The following is a 21,344-nucleotide window of genomic DNA, read 5'->3' as shown; positions in this document are numbered from 1 at the left end:
CTGCTCCTGACTATTATTTTTATGCTAGTGACTCCTCTGTTTTAGTCACCTGACCCATTCTTAATTTAAAAATTTTGGAAAATGAGATATTTTAAATACTACTTAGAAAAGCTCAGAGAAAAATCCCTGACATAATTTTGAGCCAACGACCCAAATTTAATGGACAGTAACATTTTGTCATATTTGTTTTAAATGTCTTGCTCACTTTAAGATATAGCTAAAACCTTATTCCACATCCATTCCCCCTTCCTCAGGAAATGGCTACTGGCCTGATTTGGTATGTATCATTCCATTTCATGTTATATAGCCTTCTTTCTTTTCTGTTTTTTAAAAAACATGTTATACACACACAAACAGCAGATAGCTTTGTTTTGCAATCTTGCCTGAAGAGAATCGTACGTATGTATCCTTTTGCACCTTTTTCTCTCTACATTGTTTAAGCCTGTTTCCTTCATGGCCCTCCCCACTTGCCCTGCTAAAAATCCCTACCCAGCAGAGTTCCGGCTTACATTATATCTTCTATGAAAATTTTCCTCAGTTTTTCTTTTTTTCTCTAACAGAATATGATCTTCTCCACTTCTGAATTCTCTTGTCATTTTACTGGTACTTGTCTGCTGATAGTTGCATATGTTGTTGTATTTTAATTTACTTATGCCCTTTGCATGCCTCTTCTGTAAGCCTTGGAAAGCAGATAGACGTTTTCTTTTATCCTTGTATCTCTCTTGGACCTTGCCACAATAACTTACACATAGTAGGCACTTAGTACCCATTAGCAACAAAATGGCTAATTAATGAATAAAAAAATAAAGACCAAATTCTTTGCTATCATGAACTGTTAGTTTAATTATGAGCTTTATAGTGGCCCCCATGAAAAATAAAGCTTAAAAAGAAATTTTCAGCCTGAAAATTACATAAAACTGCACATAAATGGTGAGAGCAGTCAAGACTAACTTCCCAGAGGGGGTGAGAGCAAACATTCCCTGGGAGATGGGGTGGAGTTGGTCGCTGACCTCACCGTCGTGCGGAAACTCCTGGGAATTGCTCCTGAGGGCCCGCAGGCAGTGTGCTTCCAGGGCCAGACTCATTTGCCAGCTATCAAATTCTGCTATTGTCATCAAGGTCCTGACACTTTCACTGGAGATGGGATGTTGGTGCTGAGAAAAAGCAGCCTATCTGTTCACTGAACGAACACTGCCGAGAACCAGGAGTTCTTCGGCCCCTAAAGAAGAACGCCGGTTATACACATATGTGTATACATATACTGTGTACATATATTTTTAATGACACCTTTTTTATTAACAAGACTAGATTGTAACTCAGCAGAATATTTTAATGCTATTCATTCTGGAATGTATAGTCCCAAAATAACATCCTTTTGGCCTTACAGCAGCTCTTCTCTCCACCCAAGAACAAATTAAATATTAAGTTGAACTGTATGAAATTGCAGCTTTGTAGGTAAAAGCAGTCAAATGTTGGCAATTTTGTCAATACGTCAGGTCTTGATTTCCTCTTGGGGTTCTGAAGAACATCATGAACCTTTTTAAATGGATAATCCCTAGTCCATTTGTAATTCTGAAATGCATTTCTGAAAATTAATTGGCAGCTGACTTTTTTTATAGTTATGTGTAGCTCAGATTTTTGTTAAAAACATTTCAGTGTCTTTGGGAAGGTTTTGGGGTGATGTGTGAGGGTCGTTGGCCAGGATAGGCTCTGGGAAATAAGCCTGAGATGCAAGCTTGCCATCAATAGCAACATAGAATTGATCGAATTGGCTTTAATAAGCTTACAGTTCTTTGAATACATGACTCTCCCACACCCCTTCCTGCTACCCCCATGCCTCCCTTCTAGTCTTGCCAAGGGAGATGATGGTGGTGGCAAAAACTGCACAAGAGAAACATGCCTGTGGCCCTTGATTTTATTTGGACACTTAACAGGGAAGAGGGCCAGAGCCCCAGCTCCTGGCACCAGCTTCTTACCTTGTAGTTCCCCAAGGGGCAGGATGATGCAGAAGTCTGGGAAAGGAGCAAAGAAATTGAGTTGATAGCAGGAGTTAGCAAATATCATAGAACACGATTAAAGAACAGGAAAGGAAAAAGGGATAGGTAACAGACATTTAAAGAGGTTCTGTTTCCTCTCATTCTTTAAAATCTGGCTTAGAATTCTTTATGCACCTTGTACCTTGACTCTATCAAAGTTGTATTAAGGCCGAATACTACTTGGAAACATAATAGATAGAATTCAGCTGTGAAAGTACAGCTTTGTGTTCTAAAATAGTTCTTTGAAAAGTCAGGGTTATTTAAAATGAGTTGGTCTCACCTAGTGCCTTTTGAATCATTGATAACTGACATGAAAGGAAAGAAGAAAATTCTTTCGAGGTTTTTGTATCAGTAAGTTTTGTCATTTATGGGAAGATAATCCTGGGTGAGGAATCGAGGCAAGCCAATAGGAAAATACAGTGCTGCTAACAAAAGTATTTTAGGCAGGTTCTCATGTGTTTTAAAAATTTATCTGGTCGTCTGAGTTCCTTCGTAAGCATTTGCTTTGTCTTCTTTGAGCTGGGAGCTCACCTGGCTGAGTATTAGGCTATTCGTTTTCTGAAATTTTCTATCAGTACTAAGGACAAGGTTACCTGACATGAAGGATATTTGGGTCTCTGTTGTTTACTGACCAGAGATGGAGACTTCCCATACCTCTCAGAATTCTGAAAATAAAATTTGAGATTTAGACTTAAGAAATGCTGCATCCTGGCTTCTTTGAATGCCTAAAATAAATTCCTTGCTATTTGGCACAAGGCAACCTCTCATTTTAACAACATTAAATGACTTCTGTCTCACATTATCTTTGAAATATTTGGTAATATACAGGTTAATTATAGAAATTAAGATTTTACAAAATCACCTATGTAAACTTACCTTGATGTTTGCTTCCTGGTTGGGACCATGAATTCCTTTCTACTGAATACCTGTGGTGTACTGGAGTACAGGCAAGATGCTGTAAGGAGATATTAAGGCAATGTTACCAGTAAACAGACAGCGTAGGAGAATTGGCGCCTTGGGAATTTATATCCTGGGTTAAATGGAGTGTAGTTACATATACATAAATATGAATATAGAAAACAAGAGATGTGAGAAATAAATACAAGCTGTTGGTAGATATATGCTACCATACAGCATTTGTAGAACTGAAAGGGAATTTACATATTGTCATAATGGGAATTTACATATTGTCATAATTTTCTAGGTGAGGAAAATGAGGCCCAGAATATTTATTTATTTATTAATGAATTAATTATCCTCACCTGAGGATATGCTTACTGATTTCAGAGAGAGGGGAAGGGGCAGGGGGGGAGAGAGAGAGAGACAGAGACAGAGACAGACAGAGAGGGAGAAAGAAAGAAAGATCAAGTGAGAAACATCAATCAGTTCCCTCTCACCTGGGACTGGGGACCAAGCCCTCCACCTGGTTATGTATCCTGACCGGGAGTTGAACCTGCAACCTTTCAGTATACAGGATGATGCTCTAGCCAGCTGAGCCACACCATCCAGGGTAGAAGCCCAGAGAATTTTAATGATTTGTCCAAGGTAGTAGTGACAATCAACATTTTATTGGATATCTGCCTTCTGAAAAGTTAGGCCTCAGATATTGAAAGAATTAAAGTTATAAAGAACTTAATAATTAGTTATGAAGACTTGAATATTTGCATAAAAAAATAAATAGAAGCCCTGGCCAGGTGGCTGTTGTTTAGAGCATTGTCCTACCTACCAAAAGTTCGCAGGTTCGACTCCTGGTCAGGGGACATACCTGGGTTGGGGTTCGACACCTAGTCTAGGCAACCAATTGATGTTTCTCTTGCATCAGTGTTTCTCTCTCTCCCGTTTCTTTTCCCTCTCTCTAAAAATCAATAAACATCCTCTGGTGAAGATTTAAAAAAAAAGAAAAGAAATAGGAATACGAAGTCTTGGGTGCTAAGTGTCAAGTGAGGAGTATAGTTATGAGGGAGAGTTTAGAGAGAGTAGGTAGGGAACAATTTTACTTTGAGGCTAACCTTGGCCTCAGAGACGAGAGAAGACTGAGTAAGTATAGAGGGGAAACATTCAAGGCAGGAGAGCAGCAAGCTGAGCCCACCCCTGTCTGGGGGCAGACTGAGTAGACAGTGTGGTACATGGGAGAGCAATGAGACTAGTGAACAGTAAAGTTGGAGAGGGCCTGAACTCGCAGGCGGAGAAGTTTGGTTTATCCTTGCAGAGAAAAACCCACAAGCTGGGAATTTTATGTGTAAATTGTACTTCAGGAAAATCAGCTCGGCCATATAGTATACAATGAAGGGAGAGAGACCGGTTAGACTGTAAGTGGCCCCGGGGAGAGAGTTTCTGCCTGGGCGAGGGTGATGGAGAAACGGGAGAATGTGAGTGATCTGAAGAAAAATAAATAGAATTTGGTAACTTTTTGTGGGAAAGGGATAGATAAGAACAGTATGTATGTTTTTAATCTGAGTTATAGCAGTGGTGGGGCTGAGGTCGGTTGGTTTCTGAAACCTTTGACAAGCACTGAGTCTAGCCCCACATTTCCAGTTCATACTGAATACAGAGAGTTTAAATAACTGGTTTAAGTAGTAGAACTTGGTGTAGAGCCCATTCTTTTGACTGTCATTCAGTGTTCTTTCTGCTGTGTCAAACTGCTTTGGAGGTGGGTTTAGTGGTTAAAAAGACAGCAGATGCCTGGGAAGTGAAATGGGAAGTTGAAGACCACATTATGATGAGGTTTAACCACAAACTGTTTCAGTTCTGCATCGGTTTTCCTCATATTTAGACATTAAATATGTAAAACTTCTGTCTGTCAGCTCATAATGCAGTAGTGACTCAGGTTTCTTAGAGCTGTCTTCTTCTGAGATTCAGTTCTTCATAGTCAAGGAAAAAGATCCTTCAAGTGTTGGAGGATCTTCTGTGAACTGTGATTTAGAAGTTCAGGTAGTCCTTCCCCCTCTATGTAGATGGGTTGCTTTAGTTACAAGCTGTCAGTGAAGTAGCCTCAAAGGCCCTATTAGTCTTTTTGGAGTACAGGGAGGAGAAGCGTTTTGGACCCAAATCTTTCCTGTTTATTTACGCTGTCAGCAGTTAAGACTGATGTACTTACACAGATCTTACTACTTAAAAAGGCCAGTAAATACTGTGGATCAATAGGGTATTTTTGCTAATGGGAAGTTTTTGGAGAATCGAATAGCCTTCTACAAAATCCTTTATATTTGGTTTTTTAATATGTAGATGGGTATGTTTAAGAGGTAGTTCCTTTCCTCCCCTCCTCTCCCCTCCTTTCCGTTTTCATCCAGGCTTTTAGTCTGTCTGTTAACAGATAACTGAAGATTCAAAATAGTATTTTCTGGGTCAACTAATTTTATTATGGAGGCACTTTAAGGGTCTGGCACTGTTATTTAATTTCATCTGCCGAGAGTAAATGTTCCTGGGTTTTATGACTAGGTCCCTAGTACTGCAGGTCATCCAATGCTTGGCTTCTCTGATTCTTATCCCATATTAATCCTTGCCATGACTCATCTGTTATACTTCTGACCTGGCTGGGGATTTCAGGGGAGCATACTTTATTATTTAACAGTGAGACCCAGTGAGTTATACTAAGTGCTTTATATACTATCTCAGGTAACACTTACAATAACTCCATAAGGTAGGCATTTGTAAGCCCTTTTACAGGTTAATTCATCCAAAATATTTATTATTGTGTTAATGAAATACTTATTAATTCATCCAAACTAGTTAAGGACTGTTTAAGGTGCTGAGGATACCACCGTGAGTGTGCGATGAGGTTCCTGCTCAGGCACAGAGAAGTTGAATAACCTGCCCAAGTTCACACAGCGAGAGGTGACGGAGCTACCACTTAGGTAGCTGTAGATCTGATGGATTCCCAAGGGGACGTCTGCGCCCAGTGTCATGTTATGCTGCCGTTTACATGTGTCACAGGTTCTCTGTGACTATATAAATAAATCAAGTGATAAAAATAGGTGGGACCCCCAGTATTTCTTTGTTAAAAAGCTTCTTGATGAACCCAAGAAAGAAATCTGCCTCGGTGCTGAGAAGCACACCTGCTTTATAATGCTGTTCTCTCTTCCCCTCCCCTGTCCCCACTCCCTCTTCACCCACTCATACCTGGGCATAAGCTGGACAGTGTGACCTGCTCTGGCACTTGGATGTGTTTGTGCTCTGAGGACTGGCACAGTTCTGTTTCTTTCCTTGGCTTCCTGAATGTTCCTTGCCCACTTGCAAGTTTGTTCTTGTAGTACAATGGTGAGTAATGTGTTGTTAACATTGTAATGTGGTCATGCCAGTTGGAATATCCCCCCCTGCCCCCGCCCGCCACTTCTCTCTGATGAACCTTGGGTCAAATTTGCCTTCTGCAAGTCTCTCAAATAGAGAAGGCTTTCTGTAGTCAGAGGTCTGGGAAATGGCCTCAAGGTTGGGGAGATTGTTTAAATCCAGTGTCTTCTGCCCAGCTGAAACTCAGTTTTGTTAGCATTCTAGGCTTATTCTTCAACTAGTGTCATCCAGGAGAGTACTTGTTTTAGATTAATGCCATTATCACAGTGTGCCGTATCTGGGATGAATGGTGTATATTCCAGAGTTAGCTTAAAAATAGACACAAGGATTTTGTGTGTATGTGAGCCTTATTTATTACCTAGTGGAAAGCATTGAAAAAATGCTTCATTTCGTGAGAGTGAGGAGCTGAGCTCTAGCAGGAATTGAGTTCCAGTTGAGTTCTCGGGATTAATGAGGTGGGATCAAGGTTGCAAGTGCTGGAACTGTTTAGTATTGGGGATCCAGTCAGTTTAGTTTTGGCAATTTCAGAGTATCTGGGCATGGCTCATGAGGTTAAGGGGATGATTTATGTGGCTGTGTCTAAACTGGTGCTTGGTACTTTTATTGGTGCACAGTAAGTATTAGTTAAATCTTAAAAAGCTACTTGAATGCTAAGTGTTGTCAGTTTGTCTTTCTTGGGCAGCTTCCTCATTGTTAAGTATCCTTCTTCAAAATAATATTTATCGAGCCTTAAATTGTGAATAAAGCATTTGGGAAAGGGGTTGGGGTAACAAAGTTTTGTAGCATCAGATTCTTGCTGAGACTTTGGTCTTAACATTTACAAATTGAGTAAGTTAGGCTTAGCATTTAAAGACACATTTAAGGGGAAATTTTTGATTTTGCATTGCTACAGTCAGTCCTCTGCTTTTGATAGAAATAACTTGACCCTTTGGTAGGATTGAAAATGTTTGCATTTCAGTTCCAGTTAAACTGAGTTTAATTTTTGGTATTTGAGATAGTTGCCTATGATGTTTCTTATCCCTTCTCCTCTTTTTTTTTGGAGAATGGGGTAATGCATTTAAAAATATTTCGTGAATTGCAAAGCTTGCAGTTGCTATCACCACCATTACCAGTAATATTAAAACTGTTAATGGGATAGGACTCATAAGGGTTGGTTTCCTGGATTAATTTCAAGAAGATCAAGTTGGAGGAAAATGGGATGTTTGCCAAATGACTTGTACACTAATTGAGGCCTTTTGTACTTTTTGTGGAAGGGAGAAGGAAAAGCAGAGACCTTCACCCTGAAAACTTGGCTTGGTGCCATGTCTCCATGAAGGGCTGCCTATACTACTTTGATGCGCTGCATGGTGACAAGAAAGTGTAACGGGATTTGTCAAATATTTAACCTTACAGTGCATTCTGCTGGAAGTCTCAGTCTACAGAGGAAACAACTTATCCCCGGTTGTTGGTGAATTCAGCCACATTCCTATAATGTGGATCTTGCAGTAAATAACAGAAAGAAAGTATCAGTCCAGGCCAGTGTCTGCCTGGCCTCCCTAGACAGTAAGATTAAGGAGACGGCATCTTTGACCCCAGTATTTGGTTAGGTGTTATCATCAAAAGCCTTTACAGTTAACTTCTGATAATGGGCATTCTTGGAGAAGAACATACGATTTTAATAATTCACAAGAGCAAGTTGTTCAGTAAATTTGGAAAGGACTTCTTACTTTTTAAAATTTCCTTTTTTTAAAATAATGTCTCTGGTGCCTGGAACTCAGTAATTGTTGAATAAAGGAAGTGAGCTGATACCTACCTTGGGGTTTTCTCTGGAACCAGCCCATTGGATGAACTTACAGAAAGTCCCTATGATAACTTATCGGTTGATGTGTCCCCTTCACTTAGCAGACTGCCTGGCACACAGTACGTCTTTAATGAGCGCTTATTGGATGATTGAGCCAGGAAGTTAAGGTTTTCCGGAGGGTAAAATGGCAGTGACCTGGGTGCCACTGTGCTGATGGTGGCCCTTCCTAAAAGGAAGAAGAAATGTAGCTTTCCTACCAATAAATGTGAATAAACGTGAGTGTGCGGAAAGTGACTGCTTTGGCACTTCCAGGCATTTTACCCTTTGGGTAAGGAGAATTTGTTAAAAGTTTGTGTTCATTTCTTTCTTAGTTTTCATGTTATGTTTTATCCTTTCAAATTTAGTTATTGCTGTGTTTTCGTAGTAGCATATGGTGAGTATATTATAGCTTCAGACTATCAGTGGAAAAGAAAAAGAAAAATTATCTCTATGTCAAACATAATTTTCTATTACTCTCTTGCTACAGCACTTCAAGGTTACAGCGCCAGAGCAATATTTTCAAATCCATTTTATATCTTTACAGGGGATGAGCAAAACAAAAACGATTTGATTTTTAGCATGCCTTCATGATTTTCTTTATAGATAATTTTCCTTTCTTCATATGGTTTGGTTAAGTGATTAAATTTCCTACATATTCATCTTTTTCTTAGAAGTAAGAGATTCAGCTGGGTGGCAGGAGGAGAGGAAGTTTTCATAGATAGAGCCACAAAGCGGATCACACAGAGAATTGAGTGTTACCGATATGTGTGGAGTCAAGTCCAGGTTGCTGGAATGGGAGTCAGCAGACTGTGTCCTCTACGCACTTGTATCGCTGTCAGCTCTGTGGCTACAAACGAGTCACTTAATCTCACTCACCTGGTGAGTCATCTATAACTTAAGGGTATGAAGTTGAAATGACCTCCTATGTCCTAATTCTAAAATCTTTAACTCTGAAGTGCTAAACAAGGAAAACAGTGACCTCACTGCCAGGCTTATTCCACATAAGACCCAAATGTGAAGTGTAAGTTATGTAAATAATGGACGTGGGTAGTCTGTATGCCTAGGCAGAATGCAGGTGCCAGATCGTGCTATAAGCTTGTAACTAATTTTATGTGCAGAAATATAGGAGGCTTGGTTGCTTTGAAAAGAAACATTGTTACCACAAAAGGCAAACCTATACAAATAAATGAAAGGGCCCCAAATGATACTCAGGATAGAGTACTAACTGGGTTAGAGTTTCTGCTTCTTAACTCTGGCCTGGTGGTGGAAATATGTGTGTCGGTGGGGTCGGCAGGGTGTGCGGAGGATGGTGGTGGCTAGTAGACAGTGTGGATGAACACGGATGGTATTTTTAAAAGCAAAATACTAGAGAATTCTTTAGCCTGTGGAGTTTGCATGACTAGACTGATTCGATTTTGCTTCACATCCCTGGAGAACTGATAGGAACCCTGCGTTCAGATTTGGAGAACTTGGGTCCAGGTTCCTTGTTTTCTAGGTATTATTTAAGCTTTGTAAGCTTCTCTGTGTCTATGGGTTTTCCATCAGAAAAAAGGGGATTAAAAAATCTCACAGTATTTAATTTTGAAAATTTTTATTAAATAAAGACATATTTGCTCCAGTGCTTTAAAAACAAAAATTTACAGCAGAAAAACTATTTACAACAGTAAGTATTTTCTTGGTGGACAGCTGTACAAATATATTTGTTCATATAGACCTTGATTATACTTTTCTGTGGGGTGAACGATGACATCTGAAACCAGTAAGTAATTCACATACCTGTTTTAGGTATAGATTAGCTCTCCAATATCTACACATATGGACTAGTATGAATAATTTAGAACCGCAAATATTTGTTAGGCATCTGCTCTGTGCCAAGCAGTTTGTTAGGCCTGTTTAAATTTTTTTAAAGTGTGAAAAAAAGGTACTGACCTCAAGGATCTTAATTCTATTTAGAATGTATCTTCTCCAGCCTGGTAAGCTTTTACATATCCTAAAGACTCAGTTTGAGAAACTTTCCTAACTCATCCAACTAAACTGGTTGCCCCTTATACCTGTTTCTACCCCATTGGGCACTAATAACGTGTTTACAGATTTCTCTCTCCACACCGGAGTGCCTGGAAGGTGGAAGTGTGGCTTCTCTCTTCATTTGTATCCTCAGGCGCTAGGGCAGCGTCTGGTATGTGGTGGATGCAGTTTGGTAAATTTCGAATGAATGACTGGTAGTCAGATTGGAGAGATAAGATGTGAGTATCAGGAAGGCCAATTTAATATTACAGGGCACTTTATGACACCAGCAAGTACCAATGAATGTTTTACATACTGGCCATAGGAGTTCCAGTGAGGTTTAGCTATGGCCAGGAAAGATGTAACTAAGGAACTTGCAGATGGAGAATAAAAATAATAATAGTGATAATAAGTATCTTTTTTTTGAACTGAATTATATAATTTTATAAAAGGCAAGTTTTAAAAAATTGAGGCTTTAAAACATTAGTAGTTATGTGCTGAAGGAAGTTAATTTACTGGAAGAAATTGACAAAGTGAATTTATTTCCTATGGATAAATAATTGCAGATAGTACAGTAATTGGATTTTTTTCTTTTTTCTTATTTCCCAGTCAGTGAAAGGGAAACTTTATTGAGGTCCCAGGGCCATGGGGTTTCAGGCAGGAGGCTTCCCTGCTGGTTGAGGAGGTGGTGAAGGCGCCTTATTTAACCTTGTCCTTGGGGTGCTGGTTGTTGGTGTGGCCTCACTTCTTGCTGCATTTGACAGCACAGGATGCAGGCGGGCATTAATCTTAGGACAAATCATCACAGATTGTCACAGTTGTACTTCTGGGCAAGCTGGGGGAGGGAGGGCTTGTGATGCCATCCCGCAGACGAAGCACCAAGAGCAGGGTGGAATCTTTCTGAATGTTGTAGTCTTTGAGAGTGCGTCCATCCTCCAGCTGTTTGCCCGCAAAAATCTGATGCCGCTGGTCAGGCAGGATGCCTTCCTTGCCTTGGACTTCAGCTTTGACATTCTCAGTGGCGTCACTGGCCTCGACCTCGAGGGGGATGGTCTTGCCTGTCAGGGTCTCACAGATACCTGCGTCTCTGCCTCCACAGCCTCCTTGAAGAGAAGGAGCGAGTTGGGATGCTTTTCTTTCTGCCACTTCCTCCCCTTGAGTGGAAGTCCCAAAACTGATGGTGAAATGCCCTGTAATTTGGAATCAAGAAGGGGAGAGAAGGTTGACAGCTACTGAATGTTTGAGGGTTGATTCTAGAGAAACAGTGTGTTTTGCTATTTGATTAGCCTATGTTGCTTTGTAGTATTTATTTTTCTCTCATGTCAAAAGTTCAGTAATCAGAATCCTAAAGGGATCAAGTAGAACTTTTGTTTTTATAGACTATTCTTTTAAAAGTTGAATTTATTGAGAACCAAACTTTGGACTATTCTTGACCCTATCTGAAAGGAAAAACAAAGAATTCATTGTGTATGACAAACAGACATATTGGTCTGTATCTAAAAAAATAAACATTAACATGATGGCTGTTTCTATTCAAGTTGCTGTTGTTGTGCCAATATTGTAATAACAGACACTCTCTCTGACTCTCTCTGCCCTTATTTTTCCAAAGGTCAGCTTCCATTGTATAAGCCTTCCAAATTATTGAATTTCCCAAATAACTATAATGTAAGGAGCCTTTTATCAGTAGCACTGAAAAGACAAATGCTAGTTCATAAGGAGTTCTCTGGGAACGTCTCCGTGATCTTTATGTTAGCATTTGGCTATTAATGGGGCTTGTCTCAGAGATTTGTTTTCCTATCTGTAGACCTGATTTAAAAAAAAAACACAAAAACCAGAAACCCTTGGAAAAAGTGGTTAAGTCTTGTTCTGACACATACACGTAACAGTGATAGTAATGAAGCCATGGGGCCAGCTCTTGTGTCCCTAATACATTGTTGGGGAGTGGTAAATTATGTGATTGGGTTGAGTTTTGTTCTCTTAAGTTTGATTTAGGGAGAGAAAGTAGGAGACATGCCCTTAGTATATACTGTAGTGGAGGTAGGAAATGTCTCAGTATTGTGCATGGTGAGTGGGAGGAGATGTGAACATTTATTTCACTCACTCCAAAAAATAGACACCATGTATGAGATTAAGAGAATATTATAAAATCTTTGGAATGAGTAGAGTAGTGAGGGGTAAAGGTGGGGAAGGAGGGCTGGGAGGTTAAGACATTAGAATTTCTGTAAATACATTGAAATTGCTGTTCCTGGAGATGTGGGAATTAATGAGCTATTTAGCTGTGTTTGCACATTCAGGAGAGGGCAGATATTTTTCTCTTGCTGTTATTTTTGGGGGCCTTCTGGCAGAAGGTACAACTAGGAGACCCCCTTTACAACATTTTTCATGGAGGCTCAAATCGTTGAGAGACACTGGAATGGGAATGATGGAGACCGGGTGCTGTGTGTATGTGTTGAGACTGTGCCTTGGAAACAGTTGTAGGTCTAGAGGGTTTGTTTGGGAGGAATAGAGGAGCCTTTGGAGGAAAGATGGAGGGGCTGCGTTGGGTACCAGTGGACTGAGGCAGAGCGTGTGGGAAAGAGTGAGGTAGAAAGAAGACAACTGACATTTTTGGAGGACTTACTGTGTGCTGTGCACTGCCCCAAAGGCTTTATGTATCTTAAATCATTTAATCCTAACAAGAAGCCTGAAATGCAGATGTTTTCCCCATTTTATACATGAAGAAGTGGAAGCACAAAGCAGATGTATTACTTACCCATGGTTGCACAGCCCTTGGTGGTAGACTGGAGATTTGAACCTAGATTCGTCTAACCCAGAGCCAGTTCTCTCTTTCAGCGTGAGCTGAGAGGGGTTGAAGCAGTGAGAGTGGACTTCCACATGGGTAGACTGCTGTGTTTTCTCAGCCCACCTCCCTGGATTATGTGTGGTGTGGTGCAAGAGTCTGGTCTCGGGAGCTGGCTGGGTTCATAAAAATCCCTGTGCTACCACTTCCCACCTCTGTGACCTTGGGTAGATAGCCTAACCTTGGTGAGCCCTAGTGTCTTCATCTGTAGTGTGGGACTAACAGGACCAACAGACCTCTCAGAGTTGTTTGGAAGTTTAAATAAAATAATGCCTACAGCTTTAACACATACTACTACTTTTCATTTCTTTTCTTTTGGACTCAGGTTATTATCCCTGTATTGTAACATTTAGTGATGCATAGGTCTCTTTAAGTATGGAATTTAGTCATATTTTCTTTGTATTTTGTTTCTTTCACTTGGAAGGACCCATATTAACTAAAAACAATCTGCCAAGACAGTCTTTTGTCTCTCCCTCCCACCTAATCAAGAATTGTGTGAAATTTCTAAGGGTTTTTGTCCCTCGTCTTTCTCCCTGTCTGGATTCTTCTGGACTGACATCATAGACATGGAGGAGTCTCTGACCTTTGAAAATTCTTTGCAGTGAGAAGAATGTGGTTTTCCAGTGAGTTTCGGGAGGAGTTGGAGAGGACTGAGACACAGCTTAAGGCATCAGTGGAACCAGGAGAGTGGGCATAGTGGGAGAATGCGGATGCCTTGGGGGATATTTTACATAAGAGGATGTAGGGTCAGTAGTTTCTCAGGCACTTTAACATAGCTCTGTTATTTACAATCGGTATTCAATTTGGGGTCATTTTTCAGTTACTAAATAGTTGGGCACTAGAGCATGCAGACCGATTTTAATATTAGTCAGAGTTAAACAATGTTTAGGAAGAGAAATCTATTGCAGATAAGGTCATATAACAATCTTAAGCAAATGTCTGTGAGATGAGCCACTGTTTTAGACTCATTTGTTTACACTGTTGATTATCCGATTATCAGTAAATCCCATGAGTGTGTCTATGTGTAGTGGGGTACTGGTACAGCTACAGTTCGGTTCATCTGAACAGAAATTGAGTACGTGGTAGGTACTTGGATGCTAGGGATACAGGATGAACAAAGACAAGATTTGTGCCCTTGTGTTGCTCATGGTATAGTGAGGAGACAAACATGTGAATAAACACAAATACTGTGCAGTGTGGTAAATAATATGATGGAGGTAGAGTACAAGGTATAGCACCAATGAGGAAGTGGGCAGTTTAACTTGGGAGGCCAGAGAAGGTTTTGCAAATGAGGTAGTACTCAAGTTAGCTTTAAAGAAGAGATAAGAATTCATGTGCAAGACTAGGATGCCATTCCAGGCAGAGGGAACAGCATGTGCTAAGGAACTGAAATTTGAAGCACATTGTGTACTTGGGAACTAGAGTACAAGAAGGGGAACGATGAGAAGTAAACAAGGTGGAGAGTTAGGCAGAGCCAGCTGATTATGAAGGGCCTTATTTATCGTGTATAGGAATTTGGATCATAAACTTGAGTCAGTGGGGATCCATTGAAGAATTTGGAGTAGTGGGATATAATACTGTCATATTTGCATTTTAGATGGATCAGTCTCCACAGGCAACCACTGTGAATAATGACTTGGCAGAGGAAGAGGGAGAAATAGCTAATGGAAACTATTTCTTGGGAGTCAGATTATGAAAACCTGAGAACATAAAAGAGATGTAGCAAGTGGAAGGTGCCAGATGGATTTGAGGGATTTTAAAGATAAAATGAGTAAAACTTACTACAAGGCTGTGAGTGAAGATAAGACAAGAGAGAGGCCAGGTGACTCCCAGGCTTGTGATTTGGGTGAGGGGTGACGGTACCATTTGCTAGAATAGGCAGTGCTGGAAGAGAAGTAGTTTGAAAGGGTGGGGAACAGAGATGAGGGGGGGAACTCCCATTTTTATATGCTGATTGTGAAGTGCCTGTGGGATTCCCAGGTGAGCTGTGGAGAGTTTGGGGCTTTACTCCAAATAGAGTTAGAGTCATCAGCATTTGGGTGCTTGGGGGCATATGTGAAGTTTCTCATGGGGATGATGTAAAATGAGAAGATGGACGGACTGAGGTTAGAACTGTGGGTGCGCTCACTGCCTTTGGTGACAGCACAGGAAGAGGAGCCACAAAGGTGGCCAAGATGCAGAGCCAGAGAGGCAGGAAGAGCGGTCAGTAAGTAGCGAATGCTACAAAGAGATCACTTTAGATAAGCAGTGCAGAGGACTGTGACGATCTTATCTAGGTTGGTTGCATTCTCTCTTTGAAAAATTTTTAAAATTTTTCTGTTACAGTTGACATACAATATTATATTAGTTTTAAGTGTACAACATAGTGATTAGACACATATATACCTTATGAATTGGTCACCCCAATAAGTCTAGAACCCATCGGCATCATACAGTTACTACAATATGATCGACTATTTATGCTGTACTTTATACCCCTGTGACTGTTTTTATAACTCATAATTTGTACTTAATTCCTTTCACATTTTTCACCCATCCTCTAACCCCCTTCCCATCTGGTGATTGTCATCAGTTCTCTATATCTAAGAATTTGTTTCTGCTTTGTTTGTTTGTGTATTTTGGTTTTTAGATTCACGTATAAGTGAATTTATATGCTATTTATCATTCTCTGACTTGTTTCACTTAGCTTGATATCCTGTAGGCCCACCCATCCATGTTGTGGCACATGGCAAGATTTCATCCTTTTTATGGCCAAGTAGTATTCCGTTTTATGTATGTACCATATCTTCTTTATCCATTCATCTGTTGATGGGCAGTTAGGTTGCTTCCATATCTTCGCTGTTGTAAATAATGCTGCAATGAACATAGGGGTGTATATATCTTTTCAAATTAGTGTTTTGGATTTCTTTGAATAAATATTCAAGAGTGGAATCGCTGGGTCATATGGTAGTCCTATTTTTAATTTTTTGAGGAGTTTTCATTCTCTTTCACTAGAAGGCTATTTTGGTAGGTTGAGGACTGAATACAGGGTGAGAAAATAGCATCAGTGAATATCTATTTTGGTGAGTTCTGCAGGGAAGAGGAGCCAGCCAGCAGGTAGGGGCAAGGGAAGAAACCTGAAGGAACTCCCTTGCTTTGTTTTGTAATTTTTTTCTGTGAAGTTGGAGGCAGGGTCATCTGCCAGGAGTAAGAGAGGTGACAAGGGGTTCAGGGTGAATGGCGAAGGCAGGGGATAGTACTTGCAGGTTTGGTTGAGGTACCAAAGTCAATCAAAAGACAGCAGTGCTTCACTGACGGGGTGAGACTCAATACCATCTATCTGTAGTTGTATTTCTCTGCAAGGTTACGTGACCCCGTTTTGCTCAGTAGCCCCATTCAGTAGCAGAGACGTTGAATGTGGGATCTGTCTACGTTGGGTAGATGAAACAGTAGGATAAGGACTAGGTTTTTACAGGAAAATATGTGATCAATCATTGGATTCACATTCAGTTAGGCAAGAAAGGGCACAGTGGAATCTATTCATTTTTCTCCGTCTTCACTGCTGTTATACCTAGGCCAGCTCACCATCATCTCTTTCGTAATAATACTCCAATCACTTCTCCCTAAATCCTCTTGCTCTCCTTCCGTACTGTTTTTCTCACTGTAAGTTCGATGATTTTTTAATAATTCAAGTCTAATTATGTCCTGCCTCTGCTTGGAACCCTTCAATGGCTTCTTAATACTTTTAGGATAAAATCTTAATCTGTAAAAAAAAATTTTTTTATTGATTTTTAGAGAGAGAGGGTGGGAGAAAGAGAGAAAGAGAAAGAAACATCGATTTGTTGTTCTGTTTATTTATGCACTCACTGGTTCCCTGTGCCCGGGGATTAGGGACTGGGCTCATGTCTCCACCTTTAACAGGGCCTGCTAGGCCCTTTCTCCCTCCTCATTTTGCACCATTCTTACCTCTCTGTTCCTTCCTACCGCAGGATGTTGGTATACGTTTCTTCTGCTCAGGGCATTCTTTCTTTTTCAGTTTGTTTCTCCAGTTCCTATTCATTTTTAAATTCTTTGATGTAGTATTGTTTCCTTGAGAAAGCTTTTCTTACCTCCCTATAGGAGATACCACCCTTCTCCTCAACATTTCTTTAATAAATTATAATTTAATAAATTATAATTTAAGTAAATTATAATTGTGAAATTTTCTGTTTTTCTTTTTCCATACTGGAAGTTTTGTGAGGATAGAGATTGTTTGTAGTTCACTGTTGTGTTCCTAATCCTGACCACAAATGCCTAACACCTAGTAGGCACTCCATAAATTCTTTGTTGAACTAATGAATAAGGTGGGTAAGGAATTGGATGGTCTGAGATGAGGAAATCTTCAGGTGAGAGAGCAGGCCTAGTAGTGGAGAGGAAAAGCTGGAAGGGGATGAGGTTGTAGCAGAGTAAGATGTTGGGAGTTGAAGATGTAGAGGTGGAGCGGTTTCAGGAGATGGCAGGATCCAGTACTGAGTTGTTGGAGTAGAGATGGAGGTCTTTGCATTTGAGGAGATTGTGAAGCTCTAGGGCAGAAATGTTGGATGGATTGTTTAGGTGGGTGTTGAAATTGCTGAGAAGAATGGTGGGATTTGAAATGAGAATACAAGGTGGGTGCCTAAGTCTGTAATAAGTATGAGAGATAGGCACAGCTCTTTCCTGTTGGTGAATGAATTAAAAGGGTAAGAAAACCAGCGTGGTTCTGGGAGTCAGTAAAGCCCTAGTCCCTTGGGAGGCAGTGGGGTAGAGCATGTGCTCAGACTTCCAGCAACCCACTTGACTTTTCAAGCCTTTTTTCTGTATCCGTAAACTGGGAATGATAAGCCTGCTGCAGGAGGTTTGTCATTAATGAGTAGGACAGTGTTTTTGAACGTGCTTAATTTGAACTTGTTTTTTATTCTTGATTGTTGGCATCAGTTCAAGAGAGCACGGAAGTAAACGTAGGGATGAGAGGCAAAGAGCAGCAGCAGCAGTGAATTTGGAACAAGGTACCCGATCTCATTTATCCCACATGTTGAGTTTATATTATAGAGTCAGCATAAACAATTACGAATGAATACAGGTAAAAGCAAGTACTGATCTGTAAGGAAGGATTTTTTAAAATAAAGGCTACCAGCTGGCCCATGACATTGCAGTGTTGATCCACAGTAAAATTTTATGTAAAGAAATACTTAATCCAGTCATTTCCATGACAATTTCATCATTCTGGGAGTAGCTTTTATTATTCTGAGGAACAGAACAAGGTTCATTATGTGAAAATTATAGGTGGGGGAGGGCTGGTGATTTCGTTTAGAAAAGCATTTTCTAACAATTAGAGCTGTCTAACAATAAAATGGACATCCTGGCAGAGGACTGAGCTCTCCGTTAAAGCTCGTATTCATGTGGAGACTGGATGATTGATCTGTCAGATCTAATAGAAGGCTTCTTGCATGGGGAGGGCTTTGGATTAAATAATTGCTGAAGTTGGAGTGTCTTCCAGTTGGAAGATTGGAGGACTTTGACTCCAATTGAGATTTGTCTAAATACCATTCAATCAGCAACTATTTGAGTGCTTCTTCTGTTTCATTGAAAAGTTTGAAAGCCAGCATTTTGTTTTCTTTGTTTCCTTCCTCTGGGCTGAGACAGAGCCAAGGACTATGAGTCTTAGTCATTGTCTTGGATATTCCCATTCGGAATTTGAGAACCTGCAGCCAGGTGTAGGTGGTGATGTAACAGAAGCAGCTGTCCTCACCTGTCGGGTGGGGTTAGGGTGGAGTCCATGGCATGCACCTGGAGACATCAAATATAAGATGTGTTGCCAAGAAGTACGGTGTTGTGCTTTGATTTTTTTTTTTTTTTTTAGGGAGAGGAGACGGGAGTGGGAGAGAGAGAGAGAGAGAGAAAAACATCAATGTGAGAGAGAGACATTGATTGGTTGCTTCTCCTACGTGCCCCGACCAGATACCAAACCTGCAACCCAGGCATGTGCCCTGACGTGGTTCAAGTCCGAGACCTTTCGGTTTGTGGGATGACGCCCAATCCACTGAGCCACGCTGGCCGGGCAGTGCTTTGAATTTTTGAGCAAGTCATTCTAGATAATGTTGGGCCTCTAAATTATTTTTTTAAAATATTCTTGGAAAGAATGGCCTACTGTGTTGGCACATGAGATCTATGATGCCTTGACATTGATGGTTTTCATTGGCTTCTCTCACTCAGAAGCCTGTGTCTGGCTGGGAAATTGCCTACATGCCTATGGCTTAATCAACTCTTTGCCCTCCCACTGAGCTCTTTTTTGCTGATTGCTGTTTGTGTGCTTAGTGTATATTTCCCTCATTCTCTCAGAAGGTTATTAAAGAGGCTTTACTAAGTTCCTTTGCATGTTTTTCTTTTTTTACAAGATTGAAATTCATTTTTAAGCGTGCCCTTGGTTGGGGATTATTCATGCATCTGAATTATTTGGGCCGCTCCCATGTCCTGTGACCTAAGACAGTGACTGAAGTGGGCCCAGAGAAGGAATTTTTGTCCGTATTAGGGGAGGGAGAAGCCACTCACTCGTCTATGAATGCTGAAGGAATTTGTTTCTTAAGTATTGAATGAAGGAACTGATTTATAACATGTTGAATTTTAGGTATCTTAGGCAAAAAGTTATTTATGAATTGGTAGCCTTTTGTGACAGTTGTGATATTGAAATTGGATATTGATAATGCGTAGACCGAAAGAGAATATAAGGACCACAGTTTATGAGGCTGTATTGAATCTAAGAAGTTCATTTTTTAAATCTGGAAAGGATTTTAGAAGTCACTGAATCCAAGTCTGGGGTATACAAGAGGCAGCTGAAACCCTGGGAGTAATTTGACAAGAGTCGCCCAGCTAATGCATACAGGTGTCGGTACAAATCATACGGTGTGAGGATGGTGGAAGCAGTGACACAACAGCCGATGTCTTTTTAGAAAGGAGATGTTCTAAAATTTGGAGAGATGGCTGGGACCAGGGGAGGCCCTTAGAATAGAGGAGTGATATGAAGTATGAAGTATCCCAGAATTTTTGATCTGCTAAATTAAGCCTCAAATTGATTGGTTCAGTGGTGACTGATGTGGAGGCTCGTTTGTTCTTCAGGTGTTGATTGACTGCCTACAGTATTGTAGGTGTTATGCTAGGTGGCTGGGGCTACAGACATAAATAAAACATGTCCCGGCACTTGAGGATCTCTTGTACTACTGGAACACAGTACAAGAGAGAGTACTTTCTATTTTGCCATCTCTCTCTTCTATAAAAAAATCAGTGTTATCGAGTTAGTGACCTCTACGGGGTTTAGAACCCTCAAATGATTGCCTTAATATTTCTAAGGCATGCAGAAAATCAGGATTCTGATCACATCACTAAATAAGCTGGGTCCTGGGGTTGAAGAGACTGTCACCTGAGTCATCTGTTACCTTTGAGAAGGCTACTTACTTTTGCCTTCCCCAAAGTCAGGGGATTGATGGGTGTGGTAGGGCAGGTGTGTGTGTACCTGGTGACTTTATGAACAAATCCTCTTCTCCAGAGAACTGCAAACAACCTGTCTGATGTGGCAGAATTTGGCTAGCGATTGTTCCTCACTCTATTATTGCTTCCTCAGCTGGGACTGCTAACTTCAGAGGAATGTGGGTTGGTGCCAGGCTGTCAGTCAGGGACAGAGATTCTGCCAAAGTCAAGTCTGAAAGAAGAGATCTTTTTCAGGTGAACTTACTTGGCAGTCATGTGGAGTTAGAGGACAAAGATGGACTTTTGTTACAAACCTTTGGGATCTCCACTCTGCTTTGCGTAACAGTGCATGGTTTTTCTTTTGAGTTGTTCTAGTGATCGTATTGCTCCTCCCATTTCCTCACTAGCATCAGAAAAGTGGTAACTGTCAATTATTTAGTGTATAGTATTCATTCATTCTTTCATTCGTTCACTCAGCAAATATTTCCTGAGGGCCTGTGTGCCAAGCACTGTGCCAAGTGCCAAGTGATACATGCTGGGGACACATTAGGGAACAGGACACACAAGCTCTTTGCTTTCAAGAAACTTACATATTAGAGGAGGAGACTGTGTAGTAACTGATCACAATGATTTTAGAGTACACTAAAGTGCCAGGAAGGAAATGAACAAGGTGCTATGTTAGAGAAGAATGCGGGTGGGGAGTTAACTCCTCAGGGTGGTAGTCTGGATTAGTTTGGATAAGCAAACTGATGGGTAGAAATGTAATATTCTAGAAAGGTAGGGGAAGAGCATTATTTGGAGTGGTATTATGGTTTTGTGGTTAATGTAGTAGCTAAAAAATTAGTGTGAATGAGGAATTAGGAAACTCAGTGTTACTTTTCATAATAAGTTCAACTGAAAT

The 21,344-nt window shown here is 40.5% G+C and overlaps 1 protein-coding gene across 7 annotated transcripts in view; it reads left to right on the top strand.

The window, feature by feature from the left end:
* The window catches only part of OTUD7B (OTU deubiquitinase 7B), a 55,549-nt gene that overhangs the window by 8,631 nt on the left and 25,574 nt on the right, over positions 1-21,344 (top strand). Inside the window, exon 2 of one of the 7 annotated variants that reach the window (XM_053914511.2) lies at positions 18,843-18,960. The exons of 5 other annotated variants lie outside the window; for them this stretch is intronic. The gene's annotated coding sequence lies outside the window, so the exon portion shown is untranslated. Of the gene's footprint in view, positions 1-8,813; positions 9,022-18,842; positions 18,961-21,344 lie in introns of those variants that run through there. One more of the 7 variants, XM_024570652.3, reaches the window with a different exon arrangement.

The sequence above is a fragment of the Desmodus rotundus genome, chromosome 12, assembly GCF_022682495.2.
Source record: "Desmodus rotundus isolate HL8 chromosome 12, HLdesRot8A.1, whole genome shotgun sequence".
NCBI lineage: Eukaryota > Metazoa > Chordata > Mammalia > Chiroptera > Phyllostomidae > Desmodus > Desmodus rotundus.
The sequence above is the reverse complement of the archived record's forward strand: the minus strand, read 5'-3'. Positions and strand labels throughout refer to the sequence as shown.